Genomic DNA, 24,305 nt, shown 5'->3' on the forward strand with positions numbered 1-24,305 from the left:
CTGTGATCCGAATATCCGATCAAACTCGTGCATGCTGTGATTTTTTTTTCCTCGGACAGTCTCTGCACGGCCACAGAGACTAAAATTGATCTGAGTGTGATCTGATATTTTATCGTATTACACTCACACCAAAAATACGCTCATCTGCACCTGCCCTTAGGATAGGTCATCAATAGCAGATTGGTGGAGGTCCAACCCTCAGGACTGCCACCGATGAGCTGTTTGCAGTTCCTGTAGTGGCTGGATGTACACAGTGTATAGAGCCGGGATGCCACAGCCAGGGCCGACGTTAGGGGCAGGCAGACCAGACAGCTGCCTGGGGCCCCCGCTCCTCCAGGGGCCCCCAGCTAGCATCAAGTCACGCAGCCGCTATGGGGCCCCTGTGAGGCAGGGGGACCTGCTTGCCTCCAGCGCTGACTCCCCCGCCGCATTGAACTATACTGGTGTCTCTGGTACAGTTCAAAGCAATGATGGAGAAGAGAGCGTCACCTGAAGCTCCCTCTCCCATCATTCCCCGCTCTTCCTCTGACACAGCGGGTGCGCGTCATCGAGCACTCACTGTGTTCCAGGCAGCCGCCGACACAGGAGCAGGGAGCAGCGTGGGCTCGGGGAGAGGTAAGGAGCTTGTGTTTTTTTTGTTTTTTTTTACTGGACTGTGCGGCCATTCTCAGGAGGAGAGAGGCGGGGAGGGAAGGGGGGATGTGGGCAGTGCTGTATACTACTGTGGGCAGTGCTGTATACTACTGTGGGCAGTGCTGTATACTACTGTGGGCTGTGCTGTATACTACTGTGGGCAGTGCTGTATACTACTGTATGGGCAGTGCTGTATACTACTGTGGGCAGTGCTGTATACTACTGTGGGCAGTGCTGTATACTACTGTGGGCCGTGCTATATACTACTGTATGGGCAGTGCTGTATACTACTGTGGGCAGTGCTGTATACTACTGTATGGGCAGTGCTTTATACTACTGTGTGGGCTGTTCTATATACTACTGTGTGGGCTGTGCTATATACTAAGTGGCTGTGCTATATACTACTATGTGGGCTGTGCTATATACTACTATGTGGGCTGTGCTATATACTATGGGGGTATATTATATTCTATGGGGGAGGTTGTGTTATATACTATGTGGCTGTGTTATATATTTGGGGGGTACATTATACGTTATATTCTATGGAGGAGGCTGTGTTATATACTATGGGGGGCTGCATTATATTCTGTGGGGGGCTTTATTAGATTTTATGAGGGATGATTGCATCATACCCTTTGATGGGGCTACATTATATTCTATGGGGAGGTGGGCTGTACTATATCTTGTTAGGGGCTACATTATATTCTATGGGGGGCTGTATTATATTTATATTCTATGAGAGGTGATTGCATCATACTCTATGAGGGGGCTACATTATACTATATGGGGGGCTGCATTATATTCTATGGGGAGGTTACATTATACTCTGTGGGGGGTTACATTATACTCTGGGGTGGCTGCATTATACTCTGTGGGGTGGTGGCTGCATTATACTATATGTGGGCTGAATTATACTGTATCGAGGACTATGGGGAATACATTATACTATATGAAGAACTATGGGGTGCATTATACTATGGGAAGTGAATTGTACTATATGGATGACTATGGCAGTGCATTATACTATATGGAGCAATGTGAGGAGTGTATTATGCTATATGGAGGACTGAGGAGTATATTGTAATATATGGAGGACTATGAGGAGTGTATTATACTATATGGAGGACTATGGGAAGTGTATAATACTATATGGAGGACTATGAGGAGTGTATTATACTATATGGAGGACTATGGGGCACATTATATTATATGGAGGACTATAGGGTGTTCATTTTACAATATGGAGGACTGTGGTGCACATTATAATATATAGAGGACTATGGGGTGTATTATACTAAACAAGCAAAATGCTGCATATTCATTGGGTGATTGGATTGTTTATGCCGGAATTAAATTCATTGTTCTCAGCAGCACATCGCCGGTGTAAACTGTAGATGTGCTGCTGATAACATGATACTGTATGGTGATCTGTTAGTGATCTATTAGTGATCGTTCTGTCCCCTTCATTCTTTCTCAGACGGTGGAAAGAGGCCGGGAAACAAACGTCCAAAGACTTCAGTATTGTTGATCACACTCGTTTAGTGGCCTGAGATCAGAGCATGTAAATACAACCGAAATGCTTCTGTATGATGTGCAATATGTTAGCATTTGGGGCCCCATTTTAAACTTTGCCTAGAGCCCCACTTTGCCTAAAACCGGCCATGGCCACAGCTCTGTGCACTGTGCTCTGTGCACCTTCTCAGGTGCTACATCTCAGCTTCCAATCACATTAAAGGGAAGCTATCACCAGGTTTGGCCGATACTAGTTATGGACACCGCCTTTCAGGGCTTATCTACAGCATTCTAAAATGCAAGAGAAGAAAAATAACTTTTATTATACTCATGCAAGGAGGTTGCTTTCCCTGCTCCTTACCTGGAACCACTTAGTCAGACAGCTGGGTTGACGGGGGGAAGACTTTCTGCCCTGGACAGAAGGGACCATGTCACTGTTGGGGGGAGAGAGGGGTGTGGTCAGAAAAGAGTGGGAGAGCAGAGCGCGCGAGACAGAGGGGACAGTGCGCCAGAGAGAAAGCAGGCTGCATCGTCGCGCTCCCCGAGAGAGAGTGCTCCCTGTGAGGGCACTGAGGCAGAGATACCAGCCGTAGTGAAGGCTGGATGTGAGAGTGTGGACTTGGAAGCCTCCATAATCAGAGAAGACGTATCCTCTGACAGTGACGTGAACGCGCAGCCCCGGTGACCGCAGTGACAAGCCAAGACCCCTGAGTGAGACAAGTAAACTGCTCAGTGTGTGTAGCATTGCTACTGCAGAAAGACTGCCAGCCTAATATACAGAGAGTCACAGAAGAGTGGCTGAGTTACTTCCTGCTTCCAGCTTCTCCAGTTCCCAGGAGACAGAGGAGAGGCTTCAGGATAATAATAATAATCTTTATTTTTATATAGCGCTAACATATTCCCCAGCTCTTTACAGACATTGTCATCACTGTCCCCAATGGGGCTCACAATCTAAATTCCCTATCAGTATGTCTTTGGAATGTGGAAGGAAACCGGAGTGCCCGGAGGAAACCCACGCAAACACGGAGAGAACATACAAACTCTTTGCAGATGTTGTCCTTGGTTGGATTTGAACCCAGGACTCCAGCGCTGCAAGGCTGCAGTGCTAACCACTAAGCCACCATGCTGGATCTCAAGCTCTGCTGGTGACTATACCCACGTTGGAATAAGGACCCTCCAGTCAGGACCTCCCTGGACTGATAAGTTACAAGAACACTCGTTAACCATTTCGATTCCGCTTAACTGTTTACTGTTTGCTTTATCTCTATTAACCCCCTGTTTACTCCCTGCGAGGAGAATCTTACTCCTGTTAATAAATTCCCCTCAACAGTTGGTCTGTCTGTTCCGTGGTGACATACTCTACCCTGCACTCTATTACACTCACCTATAGAGCGGTCTGGTCCAATGGGTGTCGCAGGTCCTGCTCCGGCGCCTCCCATCTTCTTATGATTGCCGCCCTCCTGCTGGCTTCATGGCTCAACTGGCATTGTGTTCCTGCGCAGGCGCACTTCTCTGCTCTGTTGAGGGCAGAGGAAAGTACTGCAGTGCGCAGGCGCTGGCCTCTCTGACCTTTCCCGCTGATGCCGGGAGCGCGATGCCGGGGAGCCATGAAGCAAGCAGGAGATCGGCATTGCAAGAAGATGGGATGCGCCGGACCAGGACCTGCGACAGCCATCGGACCGGACCGCCCTGCAGGTGAGTATAATAAAACTTATTTTTCTTTTCTTGCACATCGGATCGGGGGCTTATCGACAACATTATTGTATGCTGCAGATAAGCCTTGAAGGGTGGTGGCCATAACTCGTATCGGCCAATCCTGGTGACAGGTTCGCTTTAATAAAAACTGAGCTGGAGCTTCCGAGAATGGCCACTTCACAGTGTACACAGATATGCTGCAAACAGCTCATTGCTACGAAGTCTGAAGGTTGGAGCCTCACCAATCTTTTATTGACAGCCAAATATATCAATGGGTCAACTTCTGTATATCCAATTCCTGGAAAACTCCTTTCAAGGGTTATAAAAAAAAATGGAGAAAACAAATTGGCAAAATTAGTACTATAGGAGTTAGTATCACTAAGGACATATGTCACCCGGCCAAAGGACAGCAAGGACTCTCACTGCTTAGTCGAACTGAAGGAGGAGGGCGCATACATGGTGGCTGCCACTACATGGTTGGACGCAGCTCCTTTGCATCGCCTTCGTACAGTGAAGAGGAACAGGGGTGTCGAGATCTACTGATCAGTTGGGGCTCCATATGTGGGACTGCTAATGACAAGATTTTGTCTTTTGTGCCACAGCCCAGTAAAAGGAAAGTGCCACGTGATTCATACAATCCGAACCACATGTGGTTCAGGCAGCATGAATCAGCTGACAAGTTCTCTTTAAAGGAGTTTACTGCGAATGACATTGGGACTTCAACTGCTGGAACTCCGACCATTCAGTAGAACAAGGGTTCCTCTTCCCTCGCACAAGGGCAGTTGTATAAATGGCGATTTTATCAACAAAAATGAACTGTATTCTATGATGGACTACTCTGAACAGTAGATAGGTGTAGCTGGATCCCATTGATTGCTACCAGTTCTGAATTGATGGCACTGCTGGACATTTTTGAAATTTCGAACAGAAGTAATCATGATGGGTCTTTCATGTGCTACACTAAGCTCCCTTGGCCAAACACTACGTCTACGGTCTGCAATGTTGACCATTTCCTGATGTTTCCTCAAAAGATCTTGAAAACCCCACATCTTTTTTTGGGAGAGACATTTCTGATGCAGTATAACTACATTGTGTCATGTTGCTGCGCTCAGTCTTACCATGGTTTATGACCTTTGATATGACACTGTGTTCCACCAGATCACCTTTGTTTCTTTTCCAGTTTTAAGTCTTGAAAACAGCCGTTTGTTTCCATTAAAAGAGTTTTCCAATTGATTTCTCTTTTGTTCATTCTCTTTGCATTTTAACTGATAAAAATAAACTCTTGACAGTTCTGCTTTTGAAAGATTCTTACTTCGCAGCATTTTTTTACTCATCTGGCTAAAACTTTTGCACAGTGCTTTTTATGATGGGAAATAAAACTTCTCACGTTGATATGCAGCGCCCCCAGAGTCCTGGTTGTTGCAGTAATGTCGCTCTGCCGCTAAGGGGAGTGATGTTACGTCTGACTGCACTAAAGGAGTTCACCTGATCAGGTAACACTCACATTACACTTCACACTCCGGCCACCAGGGGGGGGGGGTGGTTCTATCTAGAAGGCCACTCCTCACATTCTGGTAAAACTGGGGGTTGGACAGGAAGACAGAGAGAAGTAACTGGGAAGAGCTAGTGAGAGGACCTGTCAGGGATGGGATCCTGGCAGACTCCTAAGAGCTGAACTAACCAGTGAACAACGGGAATACAGTAAAGAGGAATTAGGACCAGAAGGAGTCGTGCTGTTAGACCGAGGCAACATCCTTCTGAGGCGCAAACAGTCAGTGGCCGGAACGCCGAGCAAGTAAGAGACTCTAAGTACTACTGCAAACCACGGCCGGACAGCCAATTATAGGTTGGCTGTCTCACACAAATCACCTAAGCAGACAACGGAGGCAGCTGTGGGAGAGGGGCGACTCTAGGGTCCCGGAAGAACTCCAGGCCTACCCCGTCATACGGGTGCGTCCTACCATATCACCTGGGGGGACGGAGAGAACGAACACCAGAGACAGGCAGAATCAGTTGTGAGGACTATCCCGGGAGCTCAGCAAGGAAGAACTACAACACCCAGCGCTAGAAGGTAGACACTGATTCCCACCTGTAAAGGGAACTCCTGATGTGCCTTTGGACCGGCCGGTCTCTGACAGCCCTGTTGACAGAACTCTGGACTGAGGACTCTAAAACCTTCAGTAAAGAGGTAAAGAGACTGCAACCTGGTGTCCTCGTTATTTACTACGACCTACACTGCACCGCAACATCACCACCACCTTTCATTGGATGCCCCTCAGCAGGGTCACGGACCGGGTCTAGCCACCGTGACAACCCCAGAGCAGAGACTCAGAGGCCCGGTACCGGGTACCCCTCGGCCCTGCGGCAGTGGGGGCGCTCCATTTTGGCGTCACGAACAGGATCTACTTAAGCCTGAAGAATCAGGTCATGTGTTCCTTGGAACTGTGATTTATTGTGCTTGGACTGTAACTTATTGCAAAGACTGTGCGTCGACAATTGCCGCCAAGAGTTCCCGCCACGTTTCGCCATCGCAGTGTGCGGAGGGAGGAGCCACAGCTTCGTGGGCGGAACCGGCCAAAAGAAGCGTGGAACGAGAAAGCGCGGTAACGTGCCGATCCCGGAAGAGGAACCCCGATCTCCAGCAGGTTAGTGGAGGAAGGGCCAGCCATGTCCGAGTCGGGAGGAGCGGAGGAGGAGGCCGCAACCGGGGACGCAGGGGCACCTCCGGGCCCCGCAGCGGGCGAAGCCGCGGCCCTAATACCACCACCGGCTGCCGCAGAACCCGCTGCCCCCAGCAGTCAGTCGGACACTGCCGCTACCACAAAGGCCATAATGCCCTTCTCTATGCCGTACCTGCCCGGAGCGGCCTGGTTCCCGCGATACTCCGGGGAGTCGCATACATTCACTGACTTTAAGGAAGGGCTCTGCAGCCTGCTCGAGTTCTATCCCCTGACAGAGCCTCAGAAGGTTCATATGATAACCGGCCAACTCTTTGGGGCGGCTCTGAGAGAATTGAAGTCCTGGCCCGCCGAGGATAAGGGAACTGCACAGCAGATTTTCGCAAAGCTTAAAGCCACCTTCGATACTCGCACTGCTACAGAAATTAAACTGACTTTCTATGGATGCAAACAGAGACCGCAGGATAGCTTATGGGACTATGCCCTTAATCTCCAGGAGGCGACGCGGGCCATTAAGCAGAGTGACCCCGGCAGCATGCAGGATGAGGATAAACTCCTGAAGGAGCGGTTCATTGAGGGGCTCCTGTGCAGTCACCAGCGGGGCCAATTGCACTTCTTGGCCATGCAAAATCCAGACTTGACTTTTGCGCAATTCAAAGATAAAGCTATCCAGGCATTGCAGGAGCGACAGCCCAGCCGTGCAGCACCTCCCCGGCGCCCCGCGCTCACATACCACCAGGAGGTGGCGTCGGATGCCCCAGTCGCCGCCGAGACCGATGCCCAGAGCCTAGAGGACGACTCCCCTGCAGGACTTCGCCTCCAGATGCAGGAGCTAACCAAGAGCGTTGCTGCCCTGGCCCGGACGGTGCAGTCCCTACAGGAGGCCCCCAAGGAGAAGATCCAGTTGGCCTCCAGACCAGAGGATGTCCCTTGGATGCGACAGAGGAGGACTCCGCCGACCAGAGGCCGGAACGACGATCGCTTCCACCAGGACGGACGACCCATCTGCCGCCGCTGTCACCAGGTGGGCCACCTTGCAAAGTACTGTCCTTTAAACGAGCAACCCCTGGGGCAAAGGGCCAACCCCCAGGAGTAGGACGGTCAGGCCCGCAGCATTGGAGAACCAAGTACATTGGAGGATGACCAGTTCTCCCTGTAGTGGTTGATGGAATTCCCTTGAACGCTTTGCTGGACACCGGTTCTCAGGTGACGACTATACCTTACGTGCTTTATAGACGGTATTGGGAGGACACCGATATTACTCGTGGCCCTGACGATGATTTCACCATAATAGCCAGTAATGGTCAGCCGTTGCCACAAGTGGGGTATAAGGAGGTCACCATCAAGGTGGGGCGGGTGGAATTGAAAGCCCAAGGGATTGTGATTGTTGATATTGACCGTCGAGAATGTAATCCCATGATGACTCTTGGTACTAATGTTATAGAAAATTGTCTTGCAGAAGTTATTGTTTTATTGCAGCAGGTGGCAGAAACCGCTGGCCACAGTGAGCAACGTGCCCTGCAGAAGGAAATCAGAGCTCTGATGCAGAGACAGCAGGTAGAGCTGACTGGTGGTGAGATTGGTCGTGTCACTGTGAGTGATTCAAACCCCATCGCGATACCCCCCAGGAGTGAAATGTTAATATGGTGTCGGGCAGCCATAGGCCTCAGGGGAAAGGACTACCAGGCCTTGGTAGAACCCGTATATTCAGACAATAGGCCTACTATTCTGACAGCCCGGGGGGTGGTCGATGTTCGCATGGGGAGAGTGCCCGTACGTGTCCTCAATTGTGGGGAGGAAGAGGTTCACCTCACCAAGTATGCCACGCTTGCCAAATTGTTCACTGTTAATAATAGTGTGATACAGACACCTGAACCCTTGGTCCCGTCAAACGTGGCGGAGGACAACAGTTCTGCAGAGCACTCGAAAGACTGGTGTCGGGAATTGCATGTGGGCACTGACTCCACCCCATCCCATCAAAAACAGGGGGCCTACAGGGTGGTACACGAGTACGAGCAGGTATTCAGCAAACAACCCTTAGATTTTGGGCAGGTGAAAGGGATCCAACATCATATCCCCACGGGAGATCACCGACCCATAAAAGAGAGATATCGCCCTGTACCCCCAGCTCATTACCAGTGTGCCAAGGACATGTTGCGGGAAATGAAGGAGGCTGGGGTGGCGAGAGACAGCTGTAGCCCCTGGGCAGCTCCATTAGTCCTTGTTAAAAAGAAAGATGGTACAATGAGAATGTGTGTTGATTACAGGCAGTTGAATCGCATTACACATAAGGACGCATACCCACTGCCCAGGATAGAGGAGTCTCTGGCTGCCTTAAAATCTGCTAACTACTTCTCTACCTTAGATCTCACCAGTGGGTACTGGCAGGTTCCTGTAGCGGAGGCGGACAAAGAGAAGACAGCCTTCACGACACCAATGGGTCTCTGCGAATTCAATTACATGCCCTTCGGATTGTGCAATGCTCCCAGGACGTTCCAGAGGATGATGGAGTGCTGCCTGGGACACATGAACTTCGAAACCGTGCTGCTGTATTGGGATGATGTCATTGTCTTCTCTAAGACCTACGAAGACCATCTGAAGCACCTGGCCGAGGTGTTTGAAGCCCTGTCCAACTTTGGCTTAAAGGTGAAACCGTCCAAGTGTCATCTGCTGAAACCTAAAGTGCAGTACCTGGGCCATGTGGTGAGCGCTGAAGGAGTGGCCCCAGACCCCGACAAGGTCACGGTGATCAAGGACTGGCCAAAGCCCAGTGACCTTCACGAAGTCCGGCAGTTCCTCGGGCTGGTAGGCTATTACCGGAGGTTTATTAAGGACTTTACCAAGAAGGCCGCACCCTTGCAAAACCTGTTGGTGGGCCAACCAAAGAGGACCAAGGGGAGGAACACCCCCTTTGATTGGAACGAGGAGCTGGAGGGATCCTTCACTTGTTTGAAGTCGGCACTGACGGGAGAAGAGGTACTGGCTTACCCCGAATACGACCAACCGTTTGTGCTGTACACAGATGCCAGCAATGTGGGATTAGGAGCCGTACTGTCCCAGGTCCAGAAAGGCAAAGAAAGGGTGATCGCTTACACCAGCAGGAAACTCCGTCCCACAGAAAGAAACCCTGATAACTACAGTTCCTTTAAGCTGGAATTCCTTGCCATCGTCTGGGCAGTGACAGAGAGGTTCAAACACTACCTGGCCTCCGCGAAATTCACCATCTTCACGGATAACAATCCGCTAACGCATCTGGATACTGGCAAACTCGGGGCCTTGGAACAGCGGTGGATGGCCCGGCTGTCCAACTACAATTTCACCATCAAGTACCGGGCAGGACACAAGAATGCCAATGCCGATGCCTTGTCCCGAATGCCCAATTTGCCAGAAACGGGAGAAGACCCAGAGGCACTTGAAGAGGTGGAGCTGCCTGCATTCCATCTCCCCAAAGCCACTCAGAACTCTCATCATGTGAAGAACAGGCACAGGAACCAACCGGATGCCACGCTGAATCCCCTGCCCCATCAGGGATGGGCGGAAACTCAGGATGGTGACCCCGCGGTCCGTCGGGTGAAAGAGCTCTTGACGCAGGCAGGGTTGCATCCCGGCCCAGATGATCCACAAGAAACCCAACAGCTGTGGAAGGGGAGAAGCAAACTGTTTATCCATGATGGCAAGCTGTGCAGGAGGAGCATCGACCCACGTACTCATGAATTGGTGTGGCAGATAGTGGTGCCAAGGCGAGATGCGCCCATGGTTCTGGGAGCCTACCACGATGGAGCCGGACACTTCGGATGGAGGAAGCTAGAGAGGCTACTCCGAGGGAGGTTCTATTGGATTGGTATGAAGAGAGCCATTGAGGAGTGGTGTCGGGAGTGCGGTCCATGTAGCCTGCGCAGGAAGGACCGTGGCAGCCAACGGGCTCCCCTGCAGCCTATCATCACCAAACGGCCGCTCAAACTGGTCGCGCTGGATCATGTGAAGTTGACACCTAGCCGGTCCGGCTATATCTACGCTCTTACCATCGTAGATCACTACTCCAGATTTCTGGTGGTTGTACCTGTCAAGGATCTAACGGCCAGGACTGCCGCCAAGGCCTTCCAGCAGTACTTTTGTAGGCCCCATGGCTACCCGGAGAAGGTACTGACTGATCAGGGACCAGCATTCGAAGCAGAAGTGTTCCAAGAGTTCTGCCAACTGTACGGGTGTAAGAAGATCCGAACCACGCCGTACCATCCTCAAACCAATGGGATGTGCGAAAAGATGAACCAGGTGGTGATCGACTTATTGAAGACCTTGCCCGTAGAGGAACGGAACCTGTGGCCGACAAAGTTGCCTGACTTGGTGGATATCTACAATCACATCCCAGTAAATTCCACCAACTGTACTCCAGCGTACCTAATGAGGGGAAGGCCTAGCCAGCTACCCGTTGATCTGGACATGGGGGTCCTAGTCCCCGAAGATACCTCGCCGGATGCAGATTGGGATGCAGAAAGGCAGCGAAGGTACCGCAAAGTACAGGAGTGCGTGGAAAGAAGTCTCGCCCAGGCTAGGCAAAAACAAGAAAGGGACTACAACCAGCACGCTCCTGCGATTCCCCTATTACCTGGTGAGCAAGTACTTAAACGAAAGAGGAGACTACACAAGCTCGATGACCAATGGGAAGCAGAACCGTATACCATCCTGCCATCCGATTTCGACAACACGAAGGTCTGTCTCATCAGCAAGGACAGAGGGGAGACCTCGACAGCGGTATCCAGGGATCACCTTAAGGTCTGCCCCGATAAGTTGAGAGAGAGGGACACGGCCCCAGGAATGTCCCCGCCGGTGGAAAAGGAGAAGATGATCCATACCGTCCTTGGTGACTTTCCCCAGTCCTGGACTCAGATAAATCAGGCCATCGTGGTACCTGTTCTAATGTTTCAACAGCCAGACCCACCAGAAACAATGGTGGTACCAGATCATCCGGCCCCGCAACCTCAACAAGCCCTACCTGAGGATGCCATGCCAACCGTTGAACCGGCAAATCCTCCCTCTGCTATCGGTGAGCCTGCCGTACCTACTGTTGCCAGCAGCAGCAGCCCTGAGAGCTCTAGCCTGCCAGTGCTACCCAGACTCACTAGAAGTGTAGCCAGAAGACAGTGCACTACACCAGCGGTAGCAAGCATAGCGGGCCCTGCTAGGTCAATAGCGACCACTGCGCTGCGAAGGTCCACACGCAGCACTCAGAATCAAACTCCCCTCCGCTACAAAACGTGGAGGTATTAATGAGGGCTGCTATTTAGTTGAAAATGTTTGTGTGCATATTTTCTGTTACAGGTTTTAAAAATGGACAACGGAGTAATGGACAGTGAATTGCTCCAAAAACTTCTAAAAGGGGACCCCTTTGTTTACCCGGGGTCCCCGCTGTTTTAACCACTGAACTGAGAGTCACAAACTGTGCATGACCTAACTTTCGCAAAGTTCAAGAAGTCCTCACCTCCCATAAGGGGAAGCACTGTTATGTTTAATTGTTTATAATCTTTCAAATTGTTGTGTGTTTCATGTATTGTTTTTCTTGTTTTCCCAGTCCGGGAGTACTGGATTTAACCGGGGGGGAGTGCAGCGCCCCAGAGTCCTGGTCGTTGCAGTAATGTCGCTCTGCCGCTAAGGGGAGTGATGTTACGTCTGACTGCACTAAAGGAGTTCGCCTGATCAGGTAACACTCACATTACACTTCACACTCCGGCCACCAGGGGGGGTGGTTCTATCTAGAAGGCCACTCCTCACACTCTGGTAAAACTGGGGGTTGGACAGGAAGACAGAGAGAAGTAACTGGGAAGAGCTAGTGAGAGGACCTGTCAGGGATGGGATCCTGGCAGACTCCTAAGAGCTGAACTAACCAGTGAACAACGGGAATACAGTAAAGAGGAATTAGGACCAGAAGGAGTCGTGCTGTTAGACCGAGGCAACATCCTTCTGAGGCGCAAACAGTCGGTGGCCGGAACGCCGAGCAAGTAAGAGACTCTAAGTACTACTGCAAACCACGGCCGGACAGCCAATTATAGGTTGGCTGTCTCACACAAATCACCTAAGCAGACAACGGAGGCAGCTGTGGGAGAGGGGCGACTCTAGGGTCCCGGAAGAACTCCAGGCCTACCCCGTCATACGGGTGCGTCCTACCATATCACCTGGGGGGACGGAGAGAACGAACACCAGAGACAGGCAGAATCAGTTGTGAGGACTATCCCGGGAGCTCAGCAGGGAAGAACTACAACACCCAGCGCTAGAAGGTAGACACTGATTCCCACCTGTAAAGGGAACTCCTGATGTGCCTTTGGACCGGCCGGTCTCTGACAGCCCTGTTGACAGCACTCTGGACTGAGGACTCTAAAACCTTCAGTAAAGAGGTAAAGAGACTGCAACCTGGTGTCCTCGTTATTTACTACGACCTACACTGCACCGCAACATCACCACCACCTTTCATTGGATGCCCCTCAGCAGGGTCACGGACCGGGTCTAGCCACCGTGACAACCCCAGAGCACAGACTCAGAGGCCCGGTACCGGGTACCCCTCGGCCCTGCGGCAGTGGGGGCGCTCCAGATACACATTGCAAAACAAGTTATATCAAAAGAGAAGCTGAGCGTCAGATTTCATGATAAATATCTTGTTTCTACAGATTAGCATCTAGAAATGAGCTGGTAGTGTTTCTGCAGCAAGAGTGGGTCAATCCTTTGAGGCCAGATGTGAACACAACATTATGCACGATTCCACCACATGACGCAAGCTATGACGTTAATATATTATGACCTTGTAAAAAAAAATCAAAGTTTGCAGAGAGTCAAATGCAAATCATTTGAACAGTAAAAAGCGTCCCCAAGCCCCTTCATCATCAGGACTTTTGAGGAAGTTTCACCCTCCTGTTTGTTGGAGGTTGTGGTGTACAAGCAACGGTCTGACACCTACACATAGAGGTATCGGCCATGCTGTTTCTTTCATCCATCAGTTGTACACTGTCTCCATCCACAGATGGTGTCAGATCTCAGTGATAACAGAAGCAAAAATAAAAGTGGTGTTCTAATTGTAACAAATTACATTTAGCCAGTTATATAGATTTTTGGAAAAGTAGGGTGACACCCAAAAAGGCCATCAATACAGGTCCTGCAGAGCTTATCACAGACCAGGTTCTAGATGCCAAAAGTGGTCTCTTTTGGCATATATAAGCAAAGTCTCATTGGTCCCTATGGGTTTACTTCATACATATAGCTCCCATTAGTCCCTATTTAACAATCTTTCAAACCCAGTCAAGCAAAATATGGTAAGTTCCAGTACAAAAAAGAGGCAGGAAGTGCTCAAACCCAGCTCAAAAGTCGACCTCTCTGGGGAAGGTCGTGATCAGACATCCTTAAACTACCAACAGTAATTTTGTTAAGTGTGCATCCATCGAGAGGCTTCCTATGTGTATACTTCAAATATAAAGGGGAAAGGAGACGTAACCATAGTCAAATATTACTACAGGCTCCAAAGGGGGCAATCCTTTTTTTTAGTCCATGAAGCACTGCCTGTAAGACCCCATAGCCGTTCCTAGAAATACCTTCAAAAGCATTTCACTCAACCAGCCAGGACAGTACAGATGGGATTTTCTTGTTTTATTCTGACATACCTAGTTATTTATCAAGGATACTTAAAGTGGTTGCCCATTACATTTAAACAGTTTAGCACTTGGCCCAAGGTGGTCTAAAAGAAAATAACAAAAAACAAAAGCAAAATACTAATCTACCGGACTAAAACTGCTCTTCCTGTCCCTTACTAAGCTCCTGACTTCCTCTTCCGGCAGGGACTCTTCACATGATCTCTGCAGAAATATGTGGCCACTGATCGTCTGCAGCCTCGACATTCCATCCAAGTGGGAAAAAAAGCTTTTATTCTAGTTCGGGCAGGATGATTTCCTGAAGTTTACTCCCTCAGTAGTAAAATTGTATGTATGCTACCTCATTATCGTGCCTAGGAACGCTCATTTCTTGATCATGGTGCAGTCTTATTAGGCAGCCAATCACTCAAAGAATAAACGAAACGCTTGTTTGTTGGGTGAAATGATCTTTTGGTTTGCACAAGTGGTGTCTTATGTGCACCGAACGAACTATTACTGAATGACAGCAGAATAGAGGACTTTTGCAGGTCCAGTAGCGGAGAATATCCTTTTTTTTTCTTACTTTTGCTCCACACTGGGCCAATATCGGCCTTTAATGTTGAGCGCCGATGGTGTTTTCTAGGAGAGTCTTTTGCTTCAAAAAAAATGCAGTTACCCCAACGTCTAAAATATGTCATGTGCACATATCCTAAGGCTGTATACAGAAAAGGAAGTACTTTGCACGGAATTGTTGCCCATGAAATGCAATATTTTTTTACAGGACAACTCCAGCAGAAGGTGTTCTCCACTCATCCTCCTCTATGTGAGAGGGGCTCGTTATGGTCGGTACACGAGTAACATTTGCATACGAGTTCCAGCGTTTTGATGAGCCCAAAGGTCCTTTTGCAATATAAATATGAAAAAGGCACCTGCCTAATGGGCTAAACTAAGTGCAGCGTCCAGCACAGCCCAGCTCCGGATGACTGCAAATTTAGCATAGGGCTCTAACATAATAGCTAAAATGCAATTTTATCTCCTACGATTTGCGCAGCATTCTTTAAACTTTCTTTTTTTGAGAATTTCAAAGTTATGCTTGCTTTCTTCAGATGATTTAAGACACAGAGATAAGATAAAAGAGGAAGGGACTTGGTGTGTCTTGTGATAGCGACTGTCATTTATCCTTTTACCACAGAAACTATGTGGGTAGATGGCAATGGGTGGAGGACTGAGCAGTATACTGCAGCGTCAGTGACAGCGGAAGGACCAGGGTTGGGCAGTGTAGGTGTTGGCCCAGGGCACCGATCAGGGAAGAACACCATTTATAAGTATATTTATTTTAAAAAAAACAAAAAAAAACAAGGATTCTGTTTTTATTTTCTTCCCCAATTGAAACACTTGGAATTAAAGAAGAACGATGAATTATTATACAAAACATAACTCCCAATATTTGTATTCCTTTTGATGGGACATTTTTAAGCCCCACCCGGGAACACCCACAACAGATCACAGGAACTCCCGCTTTCATGCAAACTTATAAGTCTTGTCTATTCTGCAACCAGCAAAAAAACAAACAGGTATGTTGGTGGTATGAAAAAATAAATGTCCATCTGACAGCTATTAAGCAGAGCAGAACTTCAAGGGTCCAAGATTTTGAGGGTCCCTGTCATGCCACTGCAATGCAGGTAAATGCAATCTCAACTAGGTGGCAATAGAGTGGAGGAAGGACTGCACCCAGCAAGACCAGACCTTCAATGCAGCAGTGAGGCCACCACCAAGTGGCAGGAGAATAGTCAAATCAAACTGGGTCAAAATAAGACTGTAGTGCAGTACAAAAGGAATAAGCCAACACAGAGTCCCCAACAAGCCAAATGGGTCAGTACCAGTCAGGAGCAGATATGCCAAAGACGAGAGACAAAACAACATGTCCGGGTCCAAGCCAAGTCAAAACCAGAGAGTTAATACACAAAAGGGAAATACTGAGTCGGGAAGGGAAGAGGGGAAAAACAGACACAGGTTCAGTAAGCAAGCAGCAGGACAAATCAGGACAAATGGAGTCAGCTACACACGCCGTAAGCAGAAACTATAACTGGCATGGTCTGCAGGACACAGAGGAGATAAATAGCAAACCTGAGACCAGACTGAGACTGAGAAAGTTAACCCTTAGCTTGACCAGACCGGAAAAAGGGGAAGACAGGATTCAAAACCTGGTCTGGATCATGACAGCCCCTTTTTATACTATTCAACTTTCAGACTTGCCACTGTCTAACTAAGGATGGAATATAGTGGTCAGATTTATTAAGACCGACATTTTTTATGCTGGTTTTGGTAAATCAGGCACATTTTAAAAGTGCCAAAAACCTTACTCCCGTCAGTATCAGCAGTGATCCTGTGCTTTATGTCATTGTGTCACTATCTGGTGGTAGTGTGTGACATGTAGTGTGTTTCTATTAAAAGAGTGTTCCAGAATTAACCTATGCGTATACAGAGTCTTTTTAAAGCGGAAACAGAGCAGCACCTACCAGTTTTTTTTTATTAAGATATGGAGAGTTTCCGCTCGGTTTCTGCTTCTAAAACTCTGTGTGCACATACCCTTAGAAACGAAGGATCTACTTTGTTTCCAGACAGTGTCACATCAGTCCTCGGGCTGTGTCTGCTACAGTATCTTAACCATATACAAGTAAAGACCATCATAACCCGTGTGCAGATGTGTCGTTGGTCCAAGGAGGAAAAAAATAAAACAAATTTCTTGTCCTGAACAACCCCTTTAATTTTCATATCTACTTGATATATTGAATGAATGTAATGAGTTCTAGTACAAAGAAATAAAACATGGGGTATTGTTTCTTCTTGCAGGACTTTTGCCCACAAAAGTACAGAAAACAATTCTCGGGAAATAATTACAGAGGTATAAACTGTACTTGTTGTCTGTTAATTGATATGTTTCACTACAACATTGCTTAGCAACGTAAATTATCACTTCAAAGGAAACATAAAAAGTTTGAAACTTCCACAACAAAGATCTAAATGACGCGTAAGAAATTAGGTCAAGTGACACATTTATTGCCGAAGCGTCATATTTAGAACAGGTAAGATCATACTTCGCTAAACATGTAAAAATACTCCGTCATCAAGGCCAATATGTTTGCTTTACTAAATGCCTATATTTGTCATAACTAACTGCTTTAGAGCATCTTTTTATATATATATATAGTCATGGACGAAAGTGTTAGCACCCTTGAAATTGTTCCAGAAAATGAAGCATTTGTCCCAGAAAATTATTGCAATTACGCGTTTTGTTATACCCATGCTTATTTACTTTGTGTGTATTGGAGCAACACTAAAAAACAGAGAAAAAAGGCAAATTGGACATCATTTGACACAAATCCCCAAGAATAGGCAGAACAAAATTGTTGGCACCTTTCCAAAATTGTGGGTAAACAACTTTGTTTCAAGCATGTGATGCTCATTCAAACTCACTTGTGGCAAGTAACAGGTGTGGGCAATATGAAAATCACACCTGAAACCACCTAAAAGGGGAGCAGCATGGAGAACAGAATGAGGAGAAGAGAACTGTCTGAGAGCTTGAGAACCAAAATTGTTGAAAATATCAACAATCTCAAAGTTACAAGTCCATCCACAGAGGTCTTGATGTTCCTTTGTCCATGGCGCGCAACATAATCAAGAAATCTACAACCCATGGCTCTGTAGCTAATCTCCCTGGATGTGGATGGCAGAGAAAAATTGATGAAAGGTTGCAACGCAGAATAGTCCAAATGGAACCCCAATCAAGTTCCAAAGAAATTCAAGCTGTCCTGCCAGCACAGGGTGCATCAGTGTCAGCGTGAACTATCCATCAACATTTGAATGAAATGCTATGGCAGGAGACCCAGGAGTATGCCACTGCTGACACAAGGACCAAAAATGTTTATTTGCCAAAATGTACATGAGTAAGCCAAAATCCTTCTGGGAAAGCGTATTGTGGACAGATCATCATTCTACTGTTCACCGAAAGCGGAAGGCCTACAAAATAAAGAACATAGTACCTACAGTTAAATATGGTGGAGGTTCAAAGATGTTTTGGGATTGTTTTGATGCCTCTGGCACTAGGCGCCTTGACTGTGTGCATGGCATCATGAAATCTGAAGATTACAAAAGGATTTTAGGTTGCAGTGTAGTGCCCAGTGTCAAAAAGCTGGGTTTGTGTCCTAGGTCATGGCTATTCCAGCAGGACAATGACCTCAAACATACTTCATGAAGCACCCAGAAATGAATGGAAACAAAGCGCTGGAGAGTTCTGAAGTGGCAGCAATGAGTCTGGATCTAAATCCCATTAAACTCCTATGCAGAGATCTTAAAATTGTTGGGTGAAGACACTCTTCAAATATGAGAGACCTGAATCAGTTTGCAACAAAAGAGTGGTCCAAAATTCCAGTTGAGAGTGTCACGCCCAATGGTGGAGCAAGTGGTTCGTGGATCCACAATGCCACAGGGCCGATGCTACCTAGGAAGTGACGTAGCTAAATGGCTACCTGGTGTTCACTGGAGCTCCTGATGGTAGAGACAGACTGGGCTCCAGGTAGCCACCAGGTACCACTCCTAGGTAGGCGGCGGTACTGCACCTGCTGATACCAAGGGTAGGGTTTGTGACCGAGCTCACTGACTGATGGACTGTATGGACAACTTGAATATTGAAGATAAATACATGCGTGAACAAGAACCTATCAGGAAGCAGTTCTGGTTCTGGCCACACTAGGACCAGGGACTATAGACTCAGGACTGACTGCACTGGGACCAGGAGATCGGGTATAGGTATTGCAGACACAGTTTCAGGATTAGGATACCGCTGAAGCAGTCTCAAACTCTTCTATGCTAATGGGAACACAGGATATGGGAATAACTTTAACAGACTATGGACGGGGGACCTGGCAACATACAACTACACACACCAACACCACTAAGAATAACTATAAAGGTTGCTCAGGCACCTCCTCATTGGGAAGGGTACCTTTTATATAAGATGCCTCCCAGCTATTGGCTTGGAAACATAGTAACATAGTAATGTAGAGACCGCAGATAAAGAAGGATGCAGGGACAAATGGGAGCCAGAAAGCGAACAGCGTTTTTAACTTTTCTTTTAACTTCCAACCAAAAAGATAACAACAGTTTTCCACGCAGGGAACTTAAGTACAAGTCTACAATATCACAGTAAATCCTATCTACTATATAGGAGGCCTGAACTATACCCGAAGAACGCGGCAGCGCCTTACTAGTACCTCCCCTACTAAGGTAAAGTCAACAACGTTCACTTATCAGTGCTGTTTCAGCGATGTAGTCCCGGTGGTGAGGCTCCGTCAGCGACGTAGTCCTAGTGGTGAGGGAAGGCGGTGTCCTCCGACGTCGAGCCCAGGTGTAGATTCGAGTCCAGAATGTCTTTTGCGGTGCTGCGTTACCTCCCGCAGGCGGACGTTGATCCGGGGTAACAGTTTCCACGTCCAGAGAGGAGTCTTTTTGAGGAGAATTAGCAGAATTATCAGTATCAGTCACAGCTAAGAAAAACCCAGGAGGGCCCGGAGCACTCGGTGGCAAGATGCTCCCGGGGAGCGCGGTAATACTGTCCCTGAGCTGATCAGCACTACCCCTCTGCCTGGGGGGTCGCTGACGACGAATGCGCCTCTTTTTGGGGGCTCTGGTAATTGCCCGCAGTGTCTGTTGCACGTTTTCCCCCTGCTTCCAGCGAGTCTCACTGCGGCCTGCACACACACAACAACTGCGCTGCAGTTTCCTCTCCTCAGAGATTTCCCGCGCTTCTCTGCCCCTGCTTTCGCGCGTTTTGCTTTTTATCCTCTCCTCTCCCTGCGTCACTCTGCCTCCTGTCATGATCTCTGCGGGCAGAGATCATAGCAAGCCTATAGAGGGACAAGCTCTCGGAAGATGGAACTATACTGACCATGAACTAAGCCTGCCGCGCAACTAGAAATAGCCAGGTAGCATTTCCTATTTATTGCTAGATGCCCAGCTCTGGCCTAAGACCTAAATAGCTAGCAGAGGGAAATATAAGACCTGGCTCACCTCTAGAGAAATATTCCAAAGAAGACAGTAGCCCCCCACATATAATGACGGTGAGTTCAGATGAAACAACAAACGCAGCAGGAAAATAGTCTTAGCAAATTTGAGGTCCGCTTACTAGATAGCAGAAGACAGATAGTATACTTTCATGGTCAGCAGAAAAACACTAACAAAACACCATCCAGAGATTACCTTAAACTCTGGCATTAACTCATAACGCCAGAGTAGCAATCCCTGATCAACGAGAGCTTTCCAGACACAGTAACAAAACTTCAGCTGTGAACTGGAACAAATAGGCAAAATGAAACATGGACAAAAGTCCAACTTATCTAGTAGTTGTCAGAAGCAGGAACAAGCACTGAGAGGCATCAGATAACATTGTTGACCGGCAAGAAACCACCAGAGAAATGAGCTTAAATAGCGACACCCACTACTGATGGAACCAGGTGAAACAGGAAAGAGGATGACAAGTCCAATTCCACAAGCGGCCACCGGGGGAGCCCAGAATCCAAATTCACAACAGTACCCCCCCCTCAAGGAGGGGGCACCGAACCCTCACCAGATCCACCAGGGCGACCAGGATGAGCCCTATGGAAGGCACGAACAAGATCAGAAGCATGAACATCAGATGCATTGACCCAAGAATTATCCTCCTGGCCGTAACCCTTCCAGTTGACCAGATACTGGAGTCTCCGTCTGGAAACACGAGAGTCCAAAATTTTCTCCACAACGTACTCCAACTCACCCTCAACCAACACCGGAGCAGGAGGCTCAACTGAAGGTACAACAGGTACCTCATACCTGCGCAATAACGACCGATGAAAAACGTTATGAATGGAAAAGGACGCAGGGAGGTCCAAACGGAAAGAAACAGGATTAAGAATCTCCAATATTCTATAAGGGCCGATGAACCGAGGTTTAAACTTAGGAGAAGAGACCCTCATAGGGACAAAACGAGAAGACAACCACACCAAATCTCCAACACAAAGCCGAGAACCAACACGACGATGACGGTTGGCAAAACGCTGAGTCTTCTCCTGGGACAACTTCAAATTGTCCATAACCTGCCCCCAGATGTGATGCAATCTCTCCACCACCGTATCCACTCCAGGACAATCCGAGGATTCCACCTGACCGGAGGAAAATCGAGGGTGAAACCCCGAATTACAGAAAAACGGGGACACCAAGGTGGAAGAGCTGGCCCGATTATTGAGGGCGAACTCTGCCAATGGCAAAAAAGCAACCCAATCATCCTGGTCAGCAGAGACAAAACACCTCAGATATGTCTCCAGGGTCTGATTAGTCCGCTCGGTCTGGCCATTAGTCTGAGGGTGAAAAGCAGATGAAAAAGACAAATCTATGCCCATCCTAGCACAGAATGCCCGCCAAAATCTAGACACAAATTGGGTACCTCTGTCAGAAACAATATTCTCAGGAATACCGTGCAATCGGACAACATTCTGAAAAAACAGAGGAACCAACTCAGAAGAAGAAGGCAACTTGGGCAGAGGAACCAAATGGACCATTTTAGAGAAACGGTCACAGACCACCCAGATGACAGACATCTTCTGGGAAACAGGCAGATCTGAAATAAAATCCATCGAGATGTGTGTCCAAGGCCTCTTAGGAATAGGCAAGGGCAACAGCAGTCCGCTAGCCCGAGAACTACAAGACTTGGCCCGAGCACAAATGTCACATGACTGCACAAAGACTCGCACATCTCGTGACAGGGAAGGCCACCAGAAGGATCTTGCCACCAAATCCCTGGTACCAAAAATTCCGGGATGACCTGCCAATGCAGAAGAATGTACCTCAGAGATGACTCTACTGGTCCAATCATCCGGAACAAACAGTCTATCAGGCGGACAACGATCCGGTCTATCCGCCTGAAACTCTTGCAAGGACCGCCGCAGATCAGGAGAAACGGCCGACAAAATTACTCCCTCCCTAAGGATACCTGTGGGTTCAGCATTACCAGGAGAGTCCGGGTCAAAACTCCTAGAAAGGGCATCTGCCTTAACATTCTTAGAACCCGGTAGGTATGACACCACAAAATTAAAGCGAGAAAAAAATAAAGACCAGCGCGCCTGTCTAGGATTCAGGCGCCTGGCAGTCTCAAGATAAATCAAATTTTTGTGGTCAGTCAATACCACCACCTGATGCTTAGCCCCCTCTAGCCAATGGCGCCACTCCTCAAACGCCCACTTCATGGCCAAAAGCTCCCTATTCCCAACATCATAATTCCGCTCTGCGGGCGAAAATTTGCGAGAAAAGAAAGCACAAGGCCTAATGACGGAGCAGTCGGAACCTTTCTGCGACAACACTGCCCCAGCTCCGATCTCCGAAGCGTCAACCTCAACCTGAAAAGGCAGATTCACATCAGGCTGACGTAACACAGGGGCAGAGGCAAAACGGTGCTTAAGCTCCTGAAAGGCCTCTACAGCATGAGGGGACCAATTAGCAACATCAGCGCCATGTCTGGTCAAATCAGTCAGTGGTTTAACGACATCCGAAAAACCAGCAATAAATCGGCGGTAAAAGTTGGCAAAGCCCAAAAATCTCTGAAGACCCTTAAGAGAGGAGGGCTGAGTCCAGTCACAAATAGCTTGCACCTTGACGGGATCCATCTCAATGGAAGAGGGAGAAAAAATATACCCCAAAAAGGAAATTTTCTGGACCCCAAAAACGCACTTAGACCCCTTCACACATAAAGAATTAGACCGCAGAACCTGAAAAACTCTCCTGACCTGCTGGACATGAGAGTCCCAGTCATCAGAAAAAATCAGAATATCATCCAGATATATTATCATAAATTTATCCAGAAAATCGCGGAAAATATCATGCATAAAAGACTGGAAAACTGAAGGGGCATTAGAAAGACCAAAAGGCATGACCAAATACTCAAAGTGGCCCTCGGGCGTATTAAATGCGGTCTTCCACTCATCCCCCTGCCTGATCCGCACCAAATTATACGCCCCACGAAGATCAATTTTGGAGAACCACTTAGCACCCTCTATACGAGCAAACAAATCAGTAAGCAATGGCAATGGGTATTGGTACTTAACAGTGATCTTATTCAGAAGCCGATAATCAATACATGGTCTCAAAGAGCCGTCCTTTTTTGAGACAAAGAAAAACCCAGCTCCCAAGGGAGAAGAAGATGGACGAATATGTCCCTTTTCCAAAGACTCCTTTATATATTCCCGCATAGCAGCATGTTCCGGCACAGACAGATTAAACAAACGACCCTTTGGATATTTGCAACCCGGTATCAAATCTATGGCACAATCGCACTCACGGTGCGGAGGTAACGACCCAAGCTTGGGTTCGTCAAAGACGTCTTGATAATCAGAGAGGAACTCAGGGACTTCAGAGGGAATGGACGACGAAATAGAAACCAAAGGTAAGTCCCCATGAATACCCTTACATCCCCAGCTCAACACAGACATTGCTCTCCAGTCCAAGACTGGATTGTGAGACTGCAACCATGGCAATCCCAGTACCAAATCGTCATGTAAATTATACAGCACCAGGAAACGAATAATCTCCTGGTGATCCGGATTGATACGCATGGTTACTTGTGTCCAGTATTGTGGTTTATTATTAGCCAATGGGGTGGAGTCAATCCCCTTCAGAGGAATAAGAGTCTCCAAAGGCTCTAAATCAAAACCACAACGATTGGCAAAGGACCAATCCATAAGACTCAGAGCGGCGCCAGAGTCAACATAGGCGTCCGTGGCAATGGATGACAAAGAGCAAATCAGGGTTACAGACAAAATAAACTTAGACTGAATGGTGCCAATGGAAACAGACTTATCAAGCTTCTTTGTACGCCTAGAGCATGCTGATATAACATGAGTAGAATCCCCACAATAGAAGCACAATCCATTCTTCCGTCTAAAATTCTGTCGCTCGCTCCTGGACAGAATTCTATCACACTGCATACTTTCTGGCGTCTTTTCCATAGACACCGCCAGATGGTGCACCGGTTTGCGCTCCCGCAGACGCCTATCAATCTGAATAGCCATTGTCATGGACTCATTCAGACCTGCAGGCACAGGGAACCCCACCATAACATCCTTAACGGCATCAGAGAGACTTTCTCTGAAAG

General features: G+C 48.0%; 1 protein-coding gene across 2 annotated transcripts in view; it reads right to left on the reverse strand.

Moving 5' to 3' along the window:
• The window catches only part of TANK (TRAF family member associated NFKB activator), a 100,013-nt gene that overhangs the window by 54,871 nt on the left and 20,837 nt on the right, over positions 1–24,305 (reverse strand). The window contains exon 2 of one of the 2 annotated variants that reach the window (XM_077272845.1): positions 2,507–2,579. The exons of the other annotated variant lie outside the window; for it this stretch is intronic. The gene's annotated coding sequence lies outside the window, so the exon portion shown is untranslated. The remainder of the gene's footprint in view (positions 1–2,506; positions 2,580–24,305) is intronic. 2 annotated transcript variants of the gene reach the window in all.

Source organism: Ranitomeya variabilis, chromosome 7 (genome assembly GCF_051348905.1).
Source record: "Ranitomeya variabilis isolate aRanVar5 chromosome 7, aRanVar5.hap1, whole genome shotgun sequence".
Lineage (NCBI taxonomy): Eukaryota > Metazoa > Chordata > Amphibia > Anura > Dendrobatidae > Ranitomeya > Ranitomeya variabilis.